The sequence below is a fragment of the Canis lupus genome, chromosome 4 (assembly GCF_003254725.2).
Source record: "Canis lupus dingo isolate Sandy chromosome 4, ASM325472v2, whole genome shotgun sequence".
Classification (NCBI taxonomy): domain Eukaryota; kingdom Metazoa; phylum Chordata; class Mammalia; order Carnivora; family Canidae; genus Canis; species Canis lupus.
In genome coordinates this window covers 61,411,898-61,437,227 of record NC_064246.1, presented here as the reverse complement: position 1 = coordinate 61,437,227, position 25,330 = coordinate 61,411,898, and the positions used below count along the sequence as shown (strand labels likewise).

At 41.0% G+C, this 25,330-nt stretch overlaps 1 protein-coding gene and 1 long non-coding RNA gene across 6 annotated transcripts in view; one reads left to right on the top strand and one right to left on the bottom strand.

Annotated features, from left to right (window-relative positions):
* Positions 1-25,330, top strand: part of HSPB3 (heat shock protein family B (small) member 3) — a 105,247-nt gene that overhangs the window by 76,861 nt on the left and 3,056 nt on the right. For 3 of the 5 annotated variants that reach the window (XR_007410339.1, XR_007410340.1, XR_007410338.1), the window contains exons 9-12: positions 16,085-16,248; positions 20,025-21,702; positions 23,095-23,215; positions 24,123-24,153. The gene's annotated coding sequence lies outside the window, so the exon portion shown is untranslated. The remainder of the gene's footprint in view (positions 1-16,084; positions 16,249-20,024; positions 21,703-23,094; positions 23,216-24,122; positions 24,154-25,330) is intronic. The other 2 variants (XR_007410342.1, XR_007410341.1) reach the window with 1 other exon arrangement.
* LOC125754994 (uncharacterized) overlaps positions 144-25,330 on the bottom strand; it is a 37,534-nt gene continuing 12,347 nt past the window's right edge. The window contains exons 2-3 of the long non-coding RNA XR_007410344.1: positions 22,121-22,245; positions 144-1,014 (exon numbers count right to left, since the gene is read on the bottom strand). This is a non-coding gene — a long non-coding RNA (uncharacterized LOC125754994). The remainder of the gene's footprint in view (positions 1,015-22,120; positions 22,246-25,330) is intronic.

Below are 25,330 nucleotides of genomic sequence, written 5' to 3'. Positions count from 1 at the left end.
AAAAATATTTTATTTATTTATTTGAGAGAGAGAGAGTGAGCGTGCATGCCCGGGGTGGGGTCGGGGGTGGGGCAGAGGGACAGACTCCCCATGGAGCAGGGAGACCAATGCAGGGAGAGCCCAGGACCCCGAGATCAGGACCTGAGCCTCATGACCAGAGCAGAAGGTGGACTGAGCCACCCAGGCTCCCCAGGAAGTAAAATTGTTACCATGGGGAGCCACTGATAGAAACTTTTCCTTTAAAAATAAACACTAAAGTAGCCACATCATCCAATTAGCATTTTTTTCTGAGATAAAATTTAAAGTATTACACAACCATTTTTTGGTTTGGAAAATATACAAAACACTATAAAAAATTTTAAAAAAATTTATTATTCTTTTATTACTATGAGGTTGCTACTTTAAACTTCTAGTCCAGTCTTCCCTTACATATAAAAACATGTATCACTTTTCATGAAATTAGGATAATATTTGCATCAGAGTTTGATAGGCCAATAGTACTGGTTACTGTCCATTGTCTGCCTCACTTCGTGCCAACCCAAACCCATGCTTCGCCCTTGTCAGCCCAACTCTGAGCCCAAGCAGGCTGACCCCCCTGGGCTGACATCATTCTAGTTTCCCACTGGATTCTGACTATGGGAATGCCAAGGGGAGACCAGAGATTGGAGAGAGAACACTGGTGGGCAGGAGGGGAGAAAGGTCAGGGCATTTCCTTCTGTCAACCTGCTGTAGACGAGGCGCTGGCAGGCCTGTGTCCCTCCAGGACTACACCTCTGGAGAGGTGGCCCCTCCTCTAGAGCTCCTACTTGTACTGGGCTCGGGTGTTCTGATGGTTTCTTCCTTTTGTCCTGTCAGCAGTTGGGGTGGTGATGTTTTCTATCCTTTTTTGTCCCTGGTGCTTCACCATCCTTTATCGATTCCTTTGACTTGGCTTTGTCATAAATGGTCCCTTCATTAAAGTCCTTTTCAGGTGATGGGATTCTGTTTCTCTCCAGAGCTCTGACTGCTTGACTTCTTAAGTGATTAAAAAAAAGGGGGGGGGGGGGAACATCACTTGCTTTTATTACCAAACATTAAGATTTGTAATGGCTATGCACTCTTCCAACACAGATAACCATGGTATAATTTAACCATTCCTTTTCACTACTGGTCCCAGCAGGAAACAGATAGCAATGTCAAAATTAGAAAAATTCAAATTGGAATAGTTTATTTATAAAGAGAGACATTCCAAAGGAGTGGGCAGGGTGAAGAACTGCTGCAAGAGATAGTCTATAACCTGAAGGTAGCAGTGTGGAGCTGTTCTGGTTCCCTAGGTCCAAAGAGATGAGAGGATGAAGCAAGTCTCAGAAATCAAGCAAGTCAGATGGAGGAGTCCACCAGCTGTGACTTTCTTGTGACAGCCCCAGGTGACGCCTTAGTGGTGCCAGGAGAATAAATACTTTATCCCTCTAATCTCCTCCCAGGGCAACCCCCTTGCCAGACTTAAGTGGTAGCCCGAGGGCATGGACACCTTGTTGATACCGATCCACAGCCTCCCACAGTGGGGGGCAGGGTGGAAAAAAACATGAAGAGTGACTCCTGGGGACAAGAGGAAAATACCCAACATTCCTGTAAAGGGAGTACTGTTGTTACAGCTCTTTAAAAAAAAAAAAAAACAACTTTCCTACAAAATACAGCCTGAAACAAGTGCTGAGACTTTATTTGGGAAGTGCAAGCACAGAATGGTAAAAGTGAGAAAATAGGGGGAAAGAGGTGAGAAAAAATGGGAAGCAAAGTGAAGTGATGTGTTACCATGCTGGCCAACACTTCACAGTGAGCTATGAAGAGACTTAGCCAGCTCTTGGCGAGGATGTTGGCTTAGCACCTGGAACTTCTCCAGAAGAGTTTTGGGAAGAAATAAAATCTTAAAGCAATCCACAGGGAAGAAAAAAGAGGGAAGTTGCTTGCCTGGTCCCTACTATTTCCTGTTTCCCTTTAGTTAAGATTTAGCTCACATGGAATAGACTGTCCTGCACTTCTGGGGTGTATCATCCAAACTGTTAGTGGCTGCTGGGAACACCAGACTCCAGACCCCACAGTGTGACATTTCATCCATGCTGGGAGCAGAAGGAGACTCAGCATGGTTAGGGCTCACTCAGGGTGAGAAACACGGGCTCAGGGTTTCACCTTGGCCTCCAGCCACCTTAGGAAAATTGGCAGCAGCTCTGATGGCAGGAGCATGGTCTGTGAGGCAGGTGATACCCTCAGAAAAAAGAAGGCAGATGGAAGGCACACACGGTTATGTATCCACCACAACCCCAAATCCAAAACTGCGGGGGGGGGGCGGGGAGGGGAACCAAGCAAATCACTCAGCTTTATGGCATCTATTGTGTATGTACCCCCAGACTGCCTTCAAATTTTATGGACTCTCACATCACCTTATATTTTAATCTTATTTTTTTATTGGCTTAAGTGCAAAGTCAGTTCTCTTAAACTTCTTTGGGATTTTTCTTTTCCTGTAGATTGTGGATCAAAGGTTTAGTTTTGTTTTAAATTGCCTAACTCTTATCCTGGAAGCCCAGAAGTCACTGTGATGTGGGAAACAAAGGTAGAAGAAAAATTATTAAATTTCCTCACTACTTACAGCCCACTGCCAAGTCCTTGAAACAGGCAGAGTGACCTTCCTCTAGAACTCAGCTGCCTCAATGTTAATACCTCGCTAAGGGCAAAAGGCAATCTTAGCCCGACCTTCTGGGAACCTGTAGGTCTACTTTTACATGTAAAAATTCCTTTGGGAACTTCCTTTATCTCTATTCCCCAAGATACGCACTGGTGATCATCCCCTAAGCATATGACCCACTGATATACATCTGAAGGGTCTCATCACTAAGGTTTTATTAGACAGTAATAAATGTCTAATAAAATAGCTAGCCTCCTCAAGGTCCTGGAAACCTTGCTTCCAAAATTCCTTAGAGACTTATGCTCTCCTTAACCCCCTCCCAACTTGAAAGTGTATAATGGGCCACTCCTCATGCTCCCAGGGCAGCTCTGTCTGCTCATGGCTCCTGTCCTTGTGTTTAATAAAAGCACCTTTGTGCACCACAGATTTCTCTAGAATCCTTCCTTGGCCGTTGGGCTTCAAACCCTAACAGTCTTCCCTACATCAGTTGAAGACTTTGGTTCCTATGAGCCTCCCTGAGTCCAAGCTGCCCTGGGATCCTGAACGTGCTCTTGCCTTCTTCTCACCTACTTGGGATTGTCTGAAAATTGCTGTTAGTGGTCCTTAGCACTACAAAAAGTGATTTAAAGAAACACGAATGGCATACAACATCAAGGGGAAATGATCAGAACACCTCATATCATTTCCTCAAGCTTAACAAAAATCTCTTTTTCACTAGTCACCACGGTTCTCTTCAGAGATTCTCAAACAATGAGTAAGAAAGAATAAAAATGTTCATTTGGTATGCAAATTTACAGCTCACATACTACATTTTGAAAATAAGTCTTTGTCTTAGAAATTGAGTTGGCCAGATGTCCCCCATCAAAACGTGAGACAGCATTTTTAATTTGAAAAACAAATGATTTTAAGTAAATGTTTTTTTCTACCTTTCCTCAGTGTTGTTTCATACATAAGAGCATGCATGTACATATACTAATATAAAATCCTGTTTATTAATGTCTTCTAACTTTAAGGACAAATACAGTGAAAATCTATTGTAGTAAAATAAAATGGCCTATATGACCCACATTCTTTGTAATTTGAGATTTTCTTCATGACCTGGTGCATAGTTATTTTAAAAAATGTACCACTTATGGGAAAGTTTATATTTTCTATTTGGAGTATAGTATATATATGTATATGTATATATGTAAGTAATTTTGTTATTTTATTGGTTCAAATATTCTTCCTTTTCTTGTTTTATTTACGGCAACTAGAAACACACAGATTGGCATTTTAAAATCTTTCAGTATGAAAGGACAGTTGAAAACTAAAAAAAAAAAATCTTGTCCATTTTTTCCATCGTATATTTCCAGGTTGTGTTGTCATGTGATTTTACATTTACAATTTGTCTCAGTTGGATTATGTCTTACATTATTATGTAGGCCTACGCTATCTCCGTGTAATGTTTCTTGCATTGTTTTGTCTGATAACATCATTTTTTGTTTTATACTTTGCCATGACACCTTTTTTCCTTATATATTCAATGTAGCTCTGTCTTAAGCTTGTTTCTTAGGAGCATTTGTGTGTTCCTCTTTGTTTCTTATTTTCCACAGTTTTCCTTCTGGGTTTCTGTCTCTTCTTAAGGTACCTTGTTATTTTTGCAAAGGTCTGCTGGTGGAAAACTCTAGGTCTTTACACGGCTTCGTTCTTGGATAATATTTAGGAGGGTATAAAGTTGTGGATGAGCAGTCATTTCACCTCCACTTTGCTCTCTGTCTCCAGGGGACCACTGTCTGGTTTCGGGTTGGAGTCACCCAATGGAAGGCGCCAGCAAGGGAGCAGCATGTAGAATGAAAAAGATATTAGGGTAGTTTTTTTCCTCTGGTGCCTGCTGCTTTGGTTGCAGGTGCTGGCAGGGGCTGCCTCCCTCTGATATACAGAGGGCCAAAAAAAATAAAAATAAATAAAAAAAATCACCTGTTTGGCTCTCCCTGCGATGAGGGAGCTCCCTCTCCCGTGGCTCTAGCCCACACTGGGAAAGTAGTTCTATTTCTTCCCTCATCCCATCAGGCTCAGCAGAGTGATGGCTTCCTTCCCACTGTTCCTGGTCTCTGGGTGCCTACAATTGTACACCAATTTTAATGTGTGGGTTTCTTTTTCTGATACCACCAAGCAATTCTGTGACACCAGCTGGGTGGCCTACAGTTCAACTCAATTTTAAACACTCTACCCAGAGAGAACATCAGACCCCAAAGGTCAAGTGTTCAGGCCTACAAGACGGCCCTCCTCCTCCCATTTCAGACACCAGTCACAAACGCAAGTTGTCACCCGTACTTCTGATGGACTAGCTATAGATTGGAGGTTCCAAAGACCCCTTCCCTGGGTTCAGTTAATTAGCTACAGTGTCTCACAGAACTCACAGAAACGTTCTATTTAGTAGATCACCAGTTTATTATGAAAGGATATAACTCAGGAAGAGCCAGATGGAGGAGATGCATAGGGGCAAGATATGAGGAAAGGGTGTGGAGCTTCCATGACCTCTCCAGGTACACCACTCTCCCCAAATCTCCAGGTGTTCACCAACCCAGACACTCTCTGAACCACATCCTTTTGGGTTTTTATGAGGCTTCATCACATAGGTACGCTTGATTAAATCACTGGCCAAGGGTGACTGAACTCACTCTCCAGCCTTTCCTCCTTAGACCTTCCTGAGTGGAACTGAAAGGTCCAACCCTCTAATCACCTGGTTGGGGGATCCCTGGGTGGCTCAGCTCAGTAGTTTCGCGCCTGCCTTTGGCCCACGGCGCAATCCTGGAATCCCAGGATTGAGTCCCGTGTCGGGCTTGCTGCATGGAGCCTGCTTCTCCCTCTGCCTGTGTCTCTGCCTGCCCCCCCACCTCTATGTCTATCATAAATAAATTAAAAAAAAAAATCACCTGTTTGGCTCTCCTGGCAACAAGCCCCAGTTCTGTTTTTTTTTTTTTTTTTTTTTAATTTTATTTATTTATGATAGTCACAGAGAGAGAGAGAGAGAGAGAGAGAGAGGCAGAGACACAGGCAGAGGGAGAAGCAGGCTCCATGCACCGGGAGCCTGATGTGGGATTCGATCCCAGGTCTCCAGGATCGCGCCCCAGGCCAAAGGCAGGCGCCAAACCACTGCGCCACCCAGGGATCCCCAAGCCGCAGTTCTTAGGTTACTTTAGAGGCTTTCCAAACGTCACATTAACATAACAAAAGATACCTCCCCAGTTAGAAAACTCCAAGGGCCTTAGGAGCTCTGTGCCAGAATCTGGGATGAAGACCAAATATGTATTTCTTTTTAGAAATCATAATAATCATAATACCGTAGTGCCTCAGCATTTTTGTTTTCCTCAGCTCTGCCTACATCTCTGTAATTCATCACTTTATTATACATTTAAAAAAAATCCACACTGAGCATGCCTTTTGTTTATGTGAATGATGAATCCACCAATATATTCTTCTTTCGGTATGAGAAAGGCCCCCTTTAAACCAAACAAGAAGACAACAACAATAACAACAAAAAACGGACAACATAAAAGGAGACATATGAATTAAAAAATATTTGCATTTTTTTTGGATTTTGTCTAGTTTGTGTTTGAGACAAAAAAGCATGATTTTCTGTGCTGCTGAGTATGGTATAAAGAAAACTACTGGCTGCTGGTTTGTCCCATAAGTTTAGCACAATCTTTCTGTTGGTTAGTAGTAAGGCTCTTGATATAATTTTTGAAGTGAAATGCAAGAACTAAAGAATTTACTCTAATGATACAATAACCCCGCACAAAAATTTGTGAGGCATTCTTCAATTTGAAGTATTGAAAATATAAGACATTTGTTAAGCAAACTAAAGTTTATCCATATTATAAAAAATCCATTACTGCTATTAAAAATCACGAAAAATATTGAATGGAGTGGAAAAATGCTCACTAAAATTAAGGAGGGAAAGCAAGCTACAAAAGGTGTACAAAATTCCCACATTTAATTTCAGCAGGCATATTTCCATGTCAGTGTGTTTTTGTTTAGGACATGATTTTAGTGGCAGTGTTGCTCTCTATAATCTGAATATGCCATAATTTATTATACGCAGGAAAGGAAGAATCAAGGTATAATCTAAAAATGTCAGAAGTGATTATATAATTGAGATTTTAGAGTCTTTATATTTCACTGTAGAAATACAGAAAACAAATTATTTTATAATTAGGAAAGGAGTAGAAATCATAGTTTAAAATATTCTATAAACATAACACTTAGAAAAGGCCAGCACAGTGTCTTGGAATAAAGTCCTAGCTGCACCTACATAGAATGTTAACAATATTGGTGGAAGGCAAGTGTTTTACTCATTTGATGAACATACCCCATTTCTAGTCTATTTAGTTATTCAAAAGAAATCAGAACTTTCAGGACCAACAATCTCAAGAGGTTATGATCCTATACAATGCAATAAGCACAAATGACTTTCTAAAAATCTAAATTTCAGTGCATTGCAAATTATTCTCCAATTTGAACTGTAGATGCAGCCCAGAACTTCACTTAAGCTCAGAGAGTTTATTAGTGAGGAAAATAAAATGAGCTGTCTTGGCTGCATGGCAGGCCAGGAAAGTGTATCGCCTTTCTTCCCCTCCCCTGGTGGACTTGACTGGATGAGATGCCACCATCACTTCCCTCTTGAAATGCTACACTGGGGTTTGCTCTGCTCCTCAAAGCAGCTGTCAGGCACATACCATTCTCCTGAAACACCACCCTTCCAGAGGGTGGAATTTCCCCATACCCTTGTTTTGTCTCCCCAAACCCAGTTTTCCAAGCAACATTCAAAGTCTTAGAGAACTCAATGTGGATTTAATTCTCTGTTGCTTTTGAATGGGATACAGTTAATTTCTTGTGAAACTGATACTTAATTTGCCAGGAAATTCTAAGTAGGCTATTTTGGTGCTAAGACCATAAATAAACTTTATCCTTGGGACAAGGAAGAAATAACTGAACCTCTAAGGATTGTAGCTTCCTGGCAAAAAAAAAAAAAAAAAAAAAAAAAAAAATCAGAGTAATTAGTAAAGTAGACCTTGAGAACAAATAAATGTAGCAAAACAGGGGTTTGGGTACCAACTCTGCAACTTTCTAGTCTGGTGATATGGGTCAGTTTGCAAAATACCCTTATGCCTCAGTTTCCCCATCTGTAAAATGGTGATGATTATAGTCTCTATCATGTACAGTTGTTTTGAAGAGTAAGCGAGATGAAAATGTAGGGTGACCGACAGGCCTGGCTTGCTTAGGCTTGAGGAGTTTCTTGGGACACAGGATTTTGAATGCTACGATTGAGACATTCGGAGAAGACTGGGATGGTTGGTCACCCTATAAAATGTCAGGTACTTACACAATACCTGGTATCAATAATTAAGGGCCATTATTTAATGTATTACAAGTATCTTTGAGAACATTCCCATGGACATGTTTTCTACATAGGTTAGACATATCCTGACTTTACCTTTTATAAAGAAACTAAAACATACAATTAAAAAAATAAAAAGCTTCATCAGTGAATCAATATCACTGTCCAAGTCTAAGGTCTACTTGGTTATTTCTAAAATTCTACAAGTCTATTTTTTTGCTCACTGAAGCCAAGTCTTAAAAAAACTTCTCATTGCTCTGTGAATTGGTATGCAAGAGCATTTTTTTCCCCCAAAAAACACCTATGGCAAGATAAAAAGCTTTGTCATGATAAGAAATGATTTGTAGAATAATCTTTTTAGTACAATGAATAAAAAGTCATTTAAGGCACATAAGCTTTTAGAGACAATATTCCCATCTGGAACATTTCTAGTTAAGATAGCAGACTGAGCATATTTCTTTGTCTCTCTTACTTGTCAATCCCATTTAGTGACATAAATTTCTTTTGTCCTTATTCATTGGCATTGCAGAGAACTTGGGGGGGGGTGGTTATCAGGTGACCTCAGACTCTAACCAAATTCTGGCTGACCAAAAGCAATTGGGGTCACATTGACAATGAAGGAAAAGGGATCCGGAGCCTAGTCATTGTTTTCTAAATTTATCTGGTTTTAAGAATTACCTGGGGCTCTTATTTAAATATATAGATTTCCAGGTCCCTCCAATAAAGATTCTGAATTAGGTGGAGGGTGGGGAGCCCTTGACTCTGTAATTGGTTGCTATCCCCTGAGATGTTTATGATGGGGCAAATTTGGAAATGGTTCTCAACCTACGCCCGAGTGCCTCCCAGTATTTAGTGCCCTGGAACCAAGGGTGCTGAATACCCCACTGTGCTTGAGCCAACACAACACAAAAAAATAAAACACTGAAAACAGGACCACACTGGGTAGCATTTTAAATGGAACTCTATCATTCAGACACTTCATAAATGTTTGTTAACTTAACAAAACTATAGATATTCCAAGGAACTAGACTAAATATAGGCTGACCTGGTAATTTTCCAGCAGATGATGATGCTCTCTTTGAGGGATAAGGGAGCACTACTTTTATACAAGTAATTATTTTTAACCGATCTATTTCTGCTATTATTTTCTTCAAATGTTATTCAATCCTATGTTTTAAATATAACACCAGGGAAAGAGGTACACTGCTCCTTCCAGAATGGACATTCTTTTTTTTTTAAGATTTTATTTACGAGAGAGAGAGAGAGAGAGAGGGCACAAACAGGGGGAGGGGTAGAGGGAGAGAGAAGTAGGCTCTCCACTGAGCAGGGACCCTGATATAGGACTCTATCCCAGGACCCTGACATAACGACTTGAGCCAAAGGCAGATGCTTAACCCACTGAGCCACCTAGGTGCCCCCAGAATGGACATTCTAGAAGAAAAGAAATAGCTACGTATAGAAAGATGTTTTTAACAAGTCTTATTCTTTGTTTCCTCCCTCCTCACTGCTCATCAGCATGGCATGCACCATGCTTATCCTCCTATTACTATCTCTATTCTTTCTGTGGTGGTTACCAGATATTTTTTAACTAGGTGCTCAGTAAGTAGTTTTAATTTTTTTTCTAAATATTTTATTTATTTATTCATGAGAGACACAAAAAAAGAGAGAGGCAGAGACAGGCAGAGGGAGCAGTAAGTAGTTTTTATTTATTTATTTATTTATTTATTTATTTATTTATTTATTTATTTATTTATTTATTTTTAAATAAGTAGTTTTTAAATGAGCAATGGATGGTGTTGCCATAGAGCATGGTGGATGTGAAGCAGTGCAAGTAGTTTAACTCAAGGGTTCGAGGTCCTGCATGATTGGGCCTCTGCCTCCCTCCCCAGCTGTGTCTCCCATGGACTGCTCCCCTTCTATCATGCTGAGGAGTTTGAACTTTACCCAGAAGGCAGTGAGGACCCACTCCCCCCAGGGGAATTTTAATCATGGCCACGACATGATCAGCTTTGTGTTTTAGAAAGATAACTCTGGCTGCAGTGTGAAGGATGGATGAGAGAAGGACAACTCTGGAGTTGAGAAGATCATTTAGATCAGTAGTAGTAGTTCAGATGGGACAATGCACATGATAATCATCTGGTAGTTTCCCAGTGCCAAACCCAGACCATTTAAATCAGTATCTCTGGAGATGGGATCCAAATATCAGAAGCTTCTTAATTGTCCTGGTGATTCCAGTGAGAAGTGAAGGTTTAGACATTTAGATAGTTGTAGACTGAGAAAAGGGGGCACAGATACAAAGGCCATTAGATGTAGGGGAACAACATTATTAGTTAACAGAGCAGGAACAATGAAGATAGGAAAGGAATTAAACTACTTACAGGTTCTGGCTGGAGTCATGGAAATTGGGAGATAGTGTGACCAAACTTTCTGATTTGCCAAGGAGTATCATGGTTTTATACTGAATCAGGTTCATCATCCTAGGGGACTTGATCACCAGCCCAGGAGGTATCACCATCCAAGACAGGCAGTGAAGGATTATGGTGCGGTTGGGGAAAGATGATTAATGTTAAACACACATGACAGCTGCTGAGTATTGGTGATTAACACCAACCTAAAGCTCAGAGCTGAGGATCAAATGGGCTAACGACCCCACATTCTAAATTCCTAGGATGATAGCTGTTGGGGCCATCCATCCTTCAACAGGGCCTGCTAAGACAAACCAGGAAGCAGAACCAGCACCACCACCTCACCCTCTAATACAAGATGAGGTTGAAAAGGAGAAGGCCATTGCCTTTTGTAGAAGTACCCACTCATGTAGAATGCTGTATGCGTTGGTACAGGAGGCGGGAGAGAAGAGAGCCACTAACTGGATATGAAAATAGAGGTTTGAAACAAATCACCTAATCTTAATGACAGGAAGTCATTGTTTGAACAGCTGTCAGTAACTATTCTAATAACTGAGAGTGACTGAAAAAGTATAGCATTGGGCTAAAACATTACGGAAGTCCACTTTCTATGGAAAAGGGGATTTTGACATAGCGCTTATTGCCAGGTCATGAGCAACTTTATGGAGCAGCCAGGAAGTGAGACACCGAAGCCTGCTACCAACAGTAAAGTGGACCCCCCCACCCCCCCGGCTCCCTCAGATGACCGTGGTAGACAGCTTGCCTGCAGTGTCATGGGAAATCATGATACACATCCTGGAGCTTTGGGTCACCTGATCTGCTAGACAGATCTTGGTTTTGTCAAACACAACTGCTGTTGCCTTGAATAAGGACGAATACATCTCAGGTCCAAGAGAGAGCCCCAAGGCCTTAGAAAGCCAGGAAACAAAACAGACTGTAGTCAGGTCTGTCTCCTGCCTGGATCTGCTTCCTCCACCTATCCTGTGATAGAGTTGCCCTGCACAGCAGGTTGTGCTCCTACTGGAGACAGATGTAAAGATCCTCAGATGCTGTTGCTCTCTTTCAGAGGCTTTTTGTGAATGGAATTAGCTAGCTTATTTATCATTGAAATAAGGAATAGTTTTTAAAACAAATCTACAGGACGCCTGGTGGCTCAGTTGGTTAAGTGTCCAACTTAATTTCTGCTCAGGTCATGATCTCAGGGTCATGAGACCAAGCCCTGTGTGGGGCTCTGCATGGAGCATGGTGTATGCTGGAGCTTCTCTCCCTTTGCCCCTCTTGCTTGTGCTCTCTCTCTTTCTCTCTCAAATAAATACATCTTTTTTTTAAAAAAAAAAAAAAATCTACATTATGAGCTCATTTGGGGAAAACAGCTAGCTACTCCAAGATTCCAGAGGATAAGGGGAATTAAAAATCTGATCCCAGTCCATGACATTTCTAGATTGAAAGTTGCCCTATGTCTAACTCAATTGAGATAAGTCTTTGGAATATGTGTGAAAGTTTCCAAGTTTCCTTGTACTTGGCTTAAGGCTTAAGTGGTTTCATCTTGGGGATGTGTTTCATACAGGATGAATCTAGATGCCCTTTTTCTATATATAATTTGTACACTTGGGACTGAAATTTTATTTTCCACTTTCTCATATGAAAATAGTATAGGTTGCTTATTAAATAGCCCTGAGGCCAGAAAATGCATGGGCATTATAATGAATCATCCTAAACTCACTGTGATCTTAGTGAACAGGTTCAGATTCAGGGCAATACTGGAACTAGTGTTTAATAACCCTGATGGCATAAAGTGCAGTCCTCATCAGTTTCATTATTTAGTATATGGGATAAATTTAATGTGCATCACTGCCAAATACAGTCATGCTTGTGGAAAAATGAGTAACAGCACAATTTTATACCAGAAGTAACACTATCAAGGCCCATTGATGTTACATGTAAAAATGCCCCTTTTTGAGGTATATACACTTATATCATGATCACCCAAGAAAGAGTAGTGGTGACAGTCACCCACAGGCCTAAGGCAGAAACACAGTTCCTTTATGAAATAAACCGGCTCCCCTAAATTATCTGGCCTCTTAAATTAAATTAAGCCAACAGGGTGGAGACAAATTAGATTAAGTGGAATTTAAGGCAAAGCTATCTAGCTCGATGTTTTGTTGGACCGTATTTAGCTGTACATGACATTTAGAGTTGTTGCTGGTATTTATCTTGCGCTCCTTATAACCTCCCATCATCAAACTGAACTGCCACATGCTCTATTAATGGAATAAGCTCCCCTGGGCCTTTTCTTGGGTCAGGAAATCAGTGGCATTGTGGAAACTTTTTTTTTTTAAGATTTTATTTATTTATTTATTTATTTATTTATTTTTTATTCATGAGACACAGAGAGAGAGAGAGAGAGAGAGAGGCAGAGACACAGGCAGAGGGAGAAGCAGGCTCCACACAGAGAGCCTGATGCGGGACTCGATCCAGGGTCTCCAGGATCACGCCCTGGGCTGCAGGCGGCGCTAAACCGCTGAGCCACTGGGCTGCCCTGTTTATTTATTTTGAAGGAGATATATAGAGAGAAACAGACAGAGATAGCGACAGAAAGCTTGAGCAGGGAGGAAAGGAAGAAGCAGGCTCTTCACTGAGCAGGGAGCCCAGTGTGGGGCTCCATCCCAGAACCCTGAGATCATGACCTGACCCCAAGGCAGAGGCTTAACCAACTGAGCCACCCAGGTGCCCTGGAAACTTTCTTTTTATTTTTTTATTTTTTTTTTAAGTATTTTTTTAAATTTTTTATTTATTTATGATAGTCACAGAGAGAGAGAGAGAGAGAGAGAGAGAGAGGCAGAGACATAGGCAGAGGGAGAAGCAGGCTCCATGCACCGGGAGCCCGACGTGGGATTCGATCCCAGGTCTCCAGGATCGCGCCCTGGGCCAAAGGCAGGCGCTAAACCGCTGCGCCACCCAGGGTTCCCGAAACTTTCTTTTTAAAATTCAATCCTGGTCTGGGTTCACAGCTTAAAGTAAGTCCTTGTTGTGTAATTATGTGCCCGTAGGGAAAGTCTGACTTTCCCGAGCTTTAATTTCCTCACCTGTGAAGTGAGGGGATAATGCTGTGAAATTCACAGGGTATGTACCTAAAGCAGCCAGCACAGAATGTGGCCTGTAGTAGGCACTGAACCAACAGTGGTCACCATCAAATAAAGTATCAGCAGGTTTGATTCGAAATCCATTTATACTTTACACGACTTTGTGATGATAAACCTGCAACAGATCATTGATTCTTTTCCTTTCATGCCTCCTCTCTCTCATAAATACACAGGAAACAAAGCAGAACTCTGAGGGATATGACTAGATAGTGTCCTCTAGTGGTAAACAAGTAAAACACATGAAGACCATTTACTTATTATTTCTTTTACTTTTTAGGATTCAGACTGAAATTGATCACAGAAATACAATGTAAAGCTATAAGGTGAAATATAATTAATATTTGGACAGGGCTTTAACTTTAACATCTTCCTGTACAACAATAAAGAACAACTTCCTTGTCTAGTACAAGTTGTGATTTAATCATATGAGCAACAAAAGTATTGAGCCAGAAGTTATTTTCTTTTTGAATCAAGTGTGAGCTGCTTTGATTCATTTTCAAGCTCATGATTAGATATTACATAAAGAAGTTATTTCAGCAGTTCAGTGGGATGCATTAACACAGTTCTTTCCAAGTTCAATAGTAGTCCATAATTTGATTATTTCATAGGATTTCTGATCATTTAGAAAAAAAGGTAAATGTGCTCTAGAACCTTCTCCAGTGATTCTAAGTATTATATGTTAGTCATAGAACTTCTCTTAATCAACACGATCAGAGCTGTTCCCATTCAGCTCTGATCTCTCACAATCTCCATTTCTACCAACACGATTGCTCTTGAAATTCAATCAGGGCAGTATCAGATAGTGATTAAAAGCAAGAATTCTGAAGCCAAATTGGTCTAAATCCCAGCTTCACCATTTATTGAGCATGTGAACTCTACACTTCAGTTTGCTTATCTATGAAACATCAGTGTTAATACCAGCTGCTTCATAGGGTTGTTATAAGGATACACTCATCTCACACATGGAAGGTAATTAGAATACAGCCTGGACTTATTATTAGTGAATAGCTTTTATGTGCCCATCCTTTTCAGTATTATAGAGAATGCACGAGAGGCTTAAGACACAGGTCTTGCCCTCAAAGAATTTATAGTCTTTATGAGAAGATCTTGTGGGATTAGTGATAGGGGATGCTTTATCTCACTTCTTGGTTTGTAGGTGGAGGACTTTTCCTTAAACATACCCTTGACACTCACATTCTTGTTCTCCGTGGGGGGAGTGGAGTGATTTCCTTGGAGTGGACTGACTTTAAGACAATCACATGGGGAAGAGATGCATTTTCCCATGCAGTTAGCCCATCTGACTCTCACTCAGTAATATATCCTACAATTCAGCTCAGTCAACAATAAAGGTGATAATTAGGGCTCCACCTGCCAACCACTTAGTATATAGTTCTTTATTTCTTGAGAACTCAATTTGAGAGTGGCCTATTTATCAATGAGACCCCCTGAAAACTCCAACAGAACATACCAACTCACAAAACAATTCAATGATTATTTGTATGGTGTGAACCTACCATGCAAACGTTCCCAGAAATGAGAATTTGGAGTAGACTGAAGGTATAGGAAAGAGTTTCACAGAAGTGGGACTTATACTGGCTCTTAAAGAATGGGATCAAAATTGGCTGAGAAGGAGGTAAGAAAAGGAATCCTAAGCATAGCAGTTTTTTCTGACATATAACAGTTTGTACTTCTGTGCAATTGGAATAAAACAGAAAATACTGCTCAAGATTAGAAAGTCATATCTCTGCTTGATGACTACATGGTGACACAGCCAAGCTATGGCAAAGAAATAGATGACACAGTTCCTCACCACCTGGTTTTCCAATCACATGTGACCTGACTGCTGGGGATGGTTTAGCTACTTTATACATATTAAGACACTTACTCCTTACAAAAACCCTATGAAAGAGATATTATTATTACCCCCAGCTGACGATACCAAAGCATAGACAGTGGCAGTTTGTCCAAGGTCTTTAAGAGATACAACTGGGATTTGAACCCAGACAGTCTGACCCTGGACTTCATTCTCTTACATCATCCTGCTTTGTGATTTCTCAGTCTAAGACAAAGGGCTGTAGTGGTCCTTCCTTGTAAAGGGGCTCAGTGAGGAGAGCGGCCTGACTGGAGTGAAGGTTTGGGCTCTGGAGTGAAGGTTGGATTCAAGATTTTAACTTGAGCTGAAAGGTAGGTAGGGCTGGTTGATAGGGCAGGGGGTAGAAGTGGGGGTATGAAAAACCAAGCACAGGAGTTTGGAGGTGGAGATATAAAAGAATGGCAAGATTAATCCTATCATGCTCCTGTTCAAGGACAAGGACAATTTTATATTGCTCAAGATATGAAGTCCAAAGATTTCAAGGGTTTCAGTTTGGGGGAATGGACACTGTGTAAATATGAGGAGATGGGAGAACAAAAACAGAGCTTGATCCCATATGCCTTGGCTAGGCCATGGATGGGCAGGACATGGTGACATGTGTTCTCATTCTTTCTTTCCAAGGGCCTGCCTAGAGGACAAGTATGGCTGGAGATATGAATCTGAGATTTTATACATACACTCAAAAGCTGACACTGTGAGAAGTGAAGCTCCCCGACAAAAGGATGCCAAAGGAGGTAGAAGAGAAATATAGAAGAGGGAATGTGGGCAACCCAGTGCTGCAGATGGTAAGTGATCCTCTGCACAACGAAAGAATTTCTGGTCAGCTAGTTCAAAGAGGTGGTTGAAGATGAGAATTGGGACAAAGCCAGGAATTTTAACAATGAGCTTGAAAACAAGAAAGAGAGGAAATGAAACTTGGCTTTTTCCCTTACCAACACTGTCGCATCAGGTAAAGAGAGGAATGTCTGGTTAATGTCAGTCCACGTTATCATATGTGCATACTCTTTCCTGTATAAAGGGCATGGTTATGCTATCAGGAAGATGTTTGTATCAGTCCAGTCCCCTGCAGGGAAGCAGAAACCATGATGACTACTTGAAATAAGGGATCTAATGCATGCAAATTGTAATGCAGGTAATGGAAAAGAGGAGGACAACAGTGAAGCAACCCAGAGATTAGGAAACCACTTCTATTCCAAGTCTAGAGGGTTGTCACAAGGAAGAGGCGGTGTTGCTAGAAGTCAGAGGCTAGTTTCACCCATAGAACTTGGTAATGGTGGGCCTACTGGGAGAAAGCTGGATGTTGAAGAGCAGCAACTGAATAGGGATTGGGGATACTCTGGCTTTTCTCTTCTTCCCACTCAACAGTCTCCCTCCAGCACCTTCAGTGGCCAAACCCAGCTGGATATTAGCTGACAGGCGAGCCAGGGAAATGCAGCCAGCAGAGGTCAGGCCCCAGGATACAGAGCAAAGCAGGCAGTCTGGCAAGAGGGCACCTGAGGACAAACACGTCCCAGACCTGCATGGTACTCTTGTAACATTTGGTCTGATGTGGGGATGGTCTTCTCATACAGAGGAACTAAGGCCCAACTGAGGTCAAGTCACCATTCCTCTAGACAGTCTCCACAGTCCTGTCACCCACCTTCTCCTACCAGAATCCAATCAGACTCATTCTTTAGCCTCAGTCACAGAAGAATCAAGGTGTCCGATGGTAGCTCTCATAGTAGGCCACGCAGTTTTTTCTGCATGCTGAGAGGCTGCTAGAGCTAGAGTGAAGGGTGAGAAACAAAAGCCCATGAACACCTCCCATCCTCTACCGTTAGAAGCTGTGAGGGGACTTCTCTGCCCTGATACAGGCAGCAGAATCGCACTCAGGCTGGGTGCTGGAGGCTTGAGTTGTGGGAACAGAGACCGTACTCATAAGCCAAAGGGTTTATGTTTCATATGCTTCCTCTTTTGCTCTGTTTCAGTATTTTGTTAATTAAAAAAGACATTCTGGACCCTACATGTGGCGCTGGTGTTAAAGAGTTGGATGATGAGTGTGGTAGAGTGGTGGATTTTTGTTCAAGTTTGTGCCATAGCTCTAGAGTGGCAGTAGGTCCCTGTGGCCAGGGTTGGCAGGGAGACTGTCATGACAGAAGCCCAAGAATAAAGTGAAACCCAGATCAAAAGCTCCAGGAAGAGGGAATCAGCTGGTCATGTGCCCTGACTATATAACCCTAATACTAAAGCTTAGTGGTTTGGGGGTTTCATAGTGAGTAGTCATTGAGTGCTGTCTAATACCATGCCCTGTTATAAGTACTTTGCCTGTATTAATTAATTTAACCCTAATAACAACCTTCTGAGGGTTGTGGATGATAGATGAGTAAATGGAGGCTTAGAGGCTCAGCAACTTCTCCGGGGGGAAACTGTAGGGCCAGGACTTGAATTTAGGCAGGGTGTCTCCAGAGCTTGCATAGTTAACCATTACAGGGAAATCTGAGCAACTTGGGAAACAGAAGAGAAGATGGCTGAGGGAAAAGAGACAAGAGAAGGTTCTAGAAAAGGTAAAATGAAAAGAAGAAATTTTAGGAGAAGATGGGAATGACCAGAGGGGAGAGGATAAGTGACTGATTAGGTGAGAGTTTATGTACCATTCAAGATCACATCAGCCAAGCATGGAAATCTCTGTGAGGAAATGGAAACCATTGCTGTATAGTCTGTGTCTGATGGTTCCAATGCATAGATTCCTTATAGATTTGTTTTTTTTTTTTAATCATTTCTGTTGGATCTTATTCGTGGTCTTGTCTCCTTACAGTGCTGTCTATCATTGAATGTTGGGGTTGTACTTGAACATAGTTTACAGGAGTATTTTGAAGCAGAGACTTCCGTAATCATCCTCAAAAATGTTTGCTTCTGAGGGGTTGCTGGCAATCTGGGATTAGCTTAACTCAAGTTCAAGCCTTGAGGTTTTGTGAACCATCAGATGATGATAAGCCAAGGCTTGTATGAGCTGGTTTATTTCTGATTTACACTTTCTCCTGTGGCTGTGGGGGGCCTTTTGGGTCTCAGGCCAAAGTAAAGATTACTTACCATGGGGAAAGTGTTATAAAAATAATGAGAAAGCAATTAATGGATTGCTATACATTCCTGAGTTGGTTCAGCATTTTCTCTCTCAGATCTCTGCTCTCTCTGATCCTCTCAGAGATGGTGATTCTGAGCTATTGATTGATGCTGATGGTGTAGCAAAAGGTCAGGGTAGGGAGCACAGTCAGTAAACTGGAGAGACAGAAGTATAGAAGTGGTTGAATGGAAATTCTTTGCTGGGCTTTTAGAAAGATCCTGAACAATGCCTCACTCACTCTGTTCATGAGAAACAATATTCATAGTGACAGTGCCACAAGCTATGACGTCCTCTCATATCATGAAGAAACAATGAGGATGAAGGGAGGAGGTTTGGTGGGAGGCCTGCTCAAACACAAAAGGGCCTGGGCCAAGTGGGCTCCCTCACCTTCTTTTTCCTAACATAGCTATCTCTTGGCTGCTAAGGGGGCTCCCAGGAGCTGATAAGGACAAATCAAGTACCATGACCCAATATTGTCAGGGGCAGGGATGGTCAAGATCAAGGATATGACTTTATTTTATTTCTAAGCTAATAAATTAGCTTACTAATTTACTGTTGCTGTTTCTAGAATGCTGGCAGAAGATATCTACTCATACTTCAGAGAGAAAGGACTTTAATACTCACGGCACAGCAAGCAGCTTCACTGCCACCAGCACATTTGCACTGGTTCCTCTTGCCCCTACCCCTACCAAGTCTCACAGGAGCAACCCAGAGGGGCCCAGATGGCTGTCTGTACATGCAGTGAGTTGCATTACAGCAGAGGACACTGAGCTTGGGGAACCCACTATTTTATAGCCAGCAGAAAACAGCCTCTGCTTTGCTCTAGAGGGAGACATTATCTCATTCTTCAAGTTTGTTCTTTGCAAACACAATCTGAGAAATGGCTTAAGTAAAGTGTGGCCAGGGCCATGGTTTCCTGATACACCAAGCAAGTTTGTGCAGGAATGTTCAAAGCTCATGGTAGATTACCTTCCCAACAGAGATAGTATAAGGGGATTACTTAAAATGTGCATAATCTAAAAAAACATTATTTTCTGTTGTATTCTCTACATTTCGGTTACCTAAACTGGGTCGTCAGAGCCCCAACCATTGGGGATTCTGCTATGTGGGCCCAGTCTGTGTGTCTACTAGCACACTCTGTCTACTATTCTCTCCTGGAGTCTTTCTCTTCATTTTAATCAGCTGTGCTTGTTTTCATTATGTTCTTTCACATGCTCTGCTTATTTCAAAAACAGCATGCCCAGTGGAATGATTGCTGATTTTGGCATTCAGAAAGCTGCATTTAAGTCCAAGCTCTAAGACTTATCAAATAAGAGACCAAGACGCCTATCCAGCCACTCAGGTGGCCACAGTCCCTTTTGTTTAGTGAAGTATATCTTAAGATTATCATTTTGAAAGTCAAATTTCTTCTCTTCCTCCTAAAACTTGTTCCTTTACCTATACATTTTATCTCACTTACAGATCTGCCCATCCAGATTCTCCATCTTCATGCCTCTGCATCATCAAGCTTTTACCTGATAAGTATTATTTTTATTACCCTTTTCTCTACCTGCCAACATTGTTTACCTTGATCATGTTTCACTTGGAATCATTCAAGAGTTCCCTAAGCCTTGCCACCTTCAATGGTTTGGTCTTCCTATTGCCTGATCTTGTCATGTCCCTCATTCAAATGCCTCCCTCCTCATTCAGCCCAATTTCCTTACAGCATTTGTTCCTATTCATTCCTTCTACACCTCACCTTGTGTTATCATACACCGTAATATTCCTGATTTCCTGTATTTCTCAGTACCCACCATGCTTTTTATACCCTTGTGTTTTTGATATTTTCCCTGCCTCATATACTAATCCTCTTTTTGACTAAGCCATTTTCCTTTAAAATCTCAGGTCTTATAATTGCCAATGACACGATATGAGGAAAGGAAATTAGAAACACAATATTTGGAAAGAATATTGTGACCCAGGAAAATTCAAAAGAAACAACAGAAAAATTACTACCAGCAGTAAGAGAATTTCTATAAGGTAGCATGGTCTAGTGAGTACCCTGAAAGGTCCATCAAATGGGGAATGGAACATTTAAATAAATTATGGCACATCCATATAATATGATGGTATGGTGCTATAAGAAAGAATGAGGACACTATATTCTGACATGGAAGTATTTCTAAGATACATCATTAAATTTAAAAAGCAAGTTGCAGAACAATGTGTATAGTGTACCTCTTTGTGTAATGGAGGGGGAGGGAAAAACATGTTGTGTAAGGGAACTCTTGAATAACAACAAGGAACTACAAAAGTTTTTGCTTTTGGACAAGGATGGGGAAGAGGGTTGGAAGTAGACAGTGGTCAGTATGGGAGCAAAACTGCCCACTGTGTACTCTAATGTTGTTGAGTTTTGAGTTCTGTGAATTTAACACCTGTGAATTTAACACCTGTGCAAAAGACAGATACCTAAAAGAAAATAAAAAACAAAACCTCAGGCATTACCTCTATTCTTCTAGGTCTCCTTAATACGAGAGGATGTCTAGTAAGGTGGCTAAGAACAGAGGCTTGGCACCAGGCCCACCTGGATTTAATCCTGTAACTGCACTCACCAGGTTTTTGGCCTTAGGAAAGTCCTGTATCCTGAGTCTCCATTCTCCTCCTTTATAATTTGGGAATGGCAATCCTCAAAACAATCCTTTTAGATGAATATCAAGTGCGATAATATTTGTAATGTAATTAACACAGTAATTTACATACAACTAGCACCTGGTGTTTCATACATACACATGAGAAATATATATCTATAGGTATATATACACATATATACATACAACTCACATATAAATACATACATATATGTCCATATTAACATACGCACTTGTATATATACCTATATATGTGTGCGCGCCTAACACACTGCATTGAAATGATCCGTTTCTATTTCTCTCTGCCAAAACTCTCCTTGTTCCCATCCCCATAGATTTCTATGATTTATTAATATTTTTATCTCCACTACTGGCTTATTTAGGTGCTCAAGAAATATTTGTTAAATTGTTGATGAACTAAGCATGGTCAGCTCTTAAGACTCTGAACAGAGGGGGAAGAAAACCAACAGAAATACTCTGAAAAATTTCAATCGAGTCATCTAACTCCTAAGGTTGGTATTATTGCAAATTCCTTCTCTCCCTATACCCTACCCCTCCATGAAGACCAGAAAAGTATTTATGGACCAACTGGTACCAAAGATGGAGATTCTTTTCCTTTCTTATCATAGGTTCTCATTAGATACAGTTGAAGGTTGAATGGGGAACAAATGCTGTCCCCAAGCTGCCCTTCTCACTGCTTTCCCCAGCAAGCAGCTTCTCCAAGTATTTGCACTTATAAAATTTCAGATCCAGACTATACTTCAATTTGTTAACCAAGTTGGCTTAAAATTTTATGGAAGCCCAGATTTCAATAAGCAGCAGAAATAGGCAATGCTAATAGCTTTCTTTGGATTCCTCTGAAAGGAAAAGTCATGCTTTAGTTAGGCAGAAATGTGTGTCCCATTTTCTTCTAGTAGTAGTTTGACTTACTATTGAAGCTGGGTCCCCATGACAGCTGGGATTGAGAAAAGGCTGATTATCTCACTGAGGCAAAATCTCTTCCTCCTGAGAGCTCAGCTTTGATAGTCCACCCAGTGGTGCAAACACTCTTCCTTCTAGACACAGAAATGGCACAATGTTAGGTCTTCTGCGAGCTCCCAACCCACCCTGCCTCTTTGCATCAAGGCTCAAAGCTTCAGCCTCTTATGTGCTTACAAGGTTAACAATGCTGTTTAAAAAAATATTTCAGGTTTATAATTTTTCTGCATGCCTAATTTAGCCATCAGACTCATCTCCAGATATTTAATATAAAAACATGAATTTATAGAACTTGTATGAATTTATATAGGAATGTAAATTTATAAGGACCCTCTACATGTCTGTTTTATATGTTAAAAGGATTCTTTCCTAAGGAATTCATTCACAAGATTTCCTAAAAACTGTCCATATTCAATTAAAATGTTTTATTTACCTGAATCTTATTTTTTTATTTACCCAATATAAAAGCAGTTATCTCTGATATATGTGTACTTATGTGTGTAATATCCTAGATTAAAGGGATCCAATATATGCTTTTTCCTTTTCAAATTCTTCTCTAGGTATATTTCTGAGTCAGTTTAGAAAACTGTGATGATGGCATTTAGTGGCTCTGTAGATCTTGAAGCAAATTTGTTGATGTCAGTGCTTTCTCTGCCATTAAAAAGTCATCTGATCCATTCCACTACTCCTCCTTCCTCCTCCTGGTTTTTATAAACATGTTCTCTAATCTAGGACAATATGCATAGATGGGGTGGGGAAAATGTTTAATCCCAAGCAGCCTGCCTTTTCCTGTTATGACAGGAGACATTTGAGTGACATTTGTCATTTTAGAGCAGAAATTTTCTCTAAAGGAGGAGCTGGTCCACAGCTGCTCTGGGGAAAATCAATTATACTCCCTTGATTGGAAATGGGCGATTCTCCTCCAGATGTCTGTTGTGCTTGTGGCCTGACCAACCTCCTTGAAGATCTTAAAGCATTTCCAAGAGAAACACAGTTTATGCTACCCAGCATCCCCTCAGACATTTTCTCCAGCAAAGATTAAGTCAGGTAAGAAGTAACTTGGACTTTCAAAATGAGTGTTGCAAACCAGAAGCCAATAGAGTAAATGTCTTCAGAGACATGTTATTGAACTCACATAATGTTTTAAAAATCAGGACATATTTATATACAAATGAAGATTATTGGCTTCTTAGAATAATCAAGCCATATGGCAATATAGGGCCCATTTCTGGCATGTCACCAAGGGGCAGGGGTTGAGTCTCTGTCTTTGTTAAATGAGGTGCACTCTGCTTAGTTCACTACAGGCCCCTGAGTCCTTACCCCTTGGGACCTTTCCACCAGGCCTGTTCACATGACTTGCCTGTCCCATGCAGGAATTTGAATTGATGACTTCTTACTTAAAATATTTCTGGGATCCCTGGGTGGCTCAGCGGTTTGGCGCCTGCCTTTGGCCCAGGGCGTGATCCTGGAGACCAAGGATCGAGTCCCATGTCGGGCTTCCTGCATGGAGCCTGCTTCTCCCTCTGCCTGTGTCTCTGTCTCTCTCTCTCTCTCTCTCTGTCTATTTCTATCATAAATAAATAAATCTTTAAAAAAATATTTCTATCTGATTTTGAAGTATCTATTTCTCATGCTTAAATAATAGATCTGCTCTGTACCCAGTCCACGTAGGTTAGATTGCAAGATCAGCACATAGTGTTAACCCCGCAAAATGTAATCTGTAAATAGCAATACTCTCTTACAATGCTATGTTAAGTTCTTAGTGTGATAAATGTTCTATTATGTACATATTATTTCTCTTCTAAGTCATTTCCTCGTCTTAGACATTAGGATGTTTTGATAGGTCTTAGAGGAGCCGTCAGTATATTGTGAAAACCAATCTTTAGTAAAATTTCACTTAGGTTTTGTTTGGTTGTTTATTCTTTGTTTGTTTATTTACTTCTTTGAATTTTAGATTCTCCTGTAATTTCTGATCTCCAGGCAAGGTAAATGAATGAATGGACTTCTGATATGTTAGTGAGATAAAGGCCCTGTTAGAATTAATCAGAGAATGAGGGACACAGCTGCTCCAGGGAGAGCCAACATTATCAGCAATAAGGGAAGTAAGGGTTCTCTCAGAGTACTAGGTTCCTTTCCTGGAGTAACATGATACCTTCCGCCCCGCCCCCTTCCTAATCTCTTATATTTTAACTTTAAAAATGATATTTTTTCTTTTTTGAGCTATAGGACAAAAACAGAAGATTATTTCCACTTTTACATCTAGGAACTAAAACTCACTGTGTTTATTCTAAAACATCTCCTTCAATTCTCCCAAAGTTGGCCAATGTCCACATTTATAGCATGCTTACATTTCTTATAGCTATTACACATCTGATTACTTCCAACATGAAAGAGTTGAGTATCTCCTGTATTTCTGCCATTATACGATAGCCACAGAGAATACAGATATAAACCCAGGATAATGCCAGCCTGTGAAAACTATCACCTCAAACTCTTAGAGTGTTCATCCTGAAATCCATGTAAAGGGGGCAGATGGGTAGATTGGTAATGCATCTGCAACACACTGGTCTAGATGCCACCAAACAGGTATGAACAGGATGCTGCGAGAACTCAAGGGAAGGAATAAGTTATTCTGCTAGAAGCTTCTTGGGGGAAAAGGAACAGAATTTTGAAGGATGACTAACAGTTTTGCCAAGTACATGAAAAAAGATGGGTACTTCAGGTGGAGGAAAGAGCCTATGTGAAAGTCCCAAATCTCGACACACATATAGCCTGTTGAGGAAATGACAGATAAGCTAGTATGGCCGAAGAGAAAAGTAATACTCTCATTTCAGAGGGGCATTTGCTACAACCCATGACAGTTAGAAATGCAGCCTAAATGTGTGGGGTAGTGGAACAGGTAAAGAGGGGCTACTTTCAGGGTATAGGCAGGAGATGAAGCAGCAGTAGGCATCAGCAGTAACCAAAGTTTCCTCTGTGGGAGCACCTCTGCATGCTAACATCATCAGAGGAAAAAACCCAAGAGGCAGCAGGTCTGGGGTCAGCCAGCAGAGTTGGGACACATGAATCTGTTGAATGACCTCTTTGGCTAAATCCCAACGGATGTTCTTCATTTTCCTCTGATATGATTTCTCCCCCTCTTCCCCGAATTTTTTTTCCCTT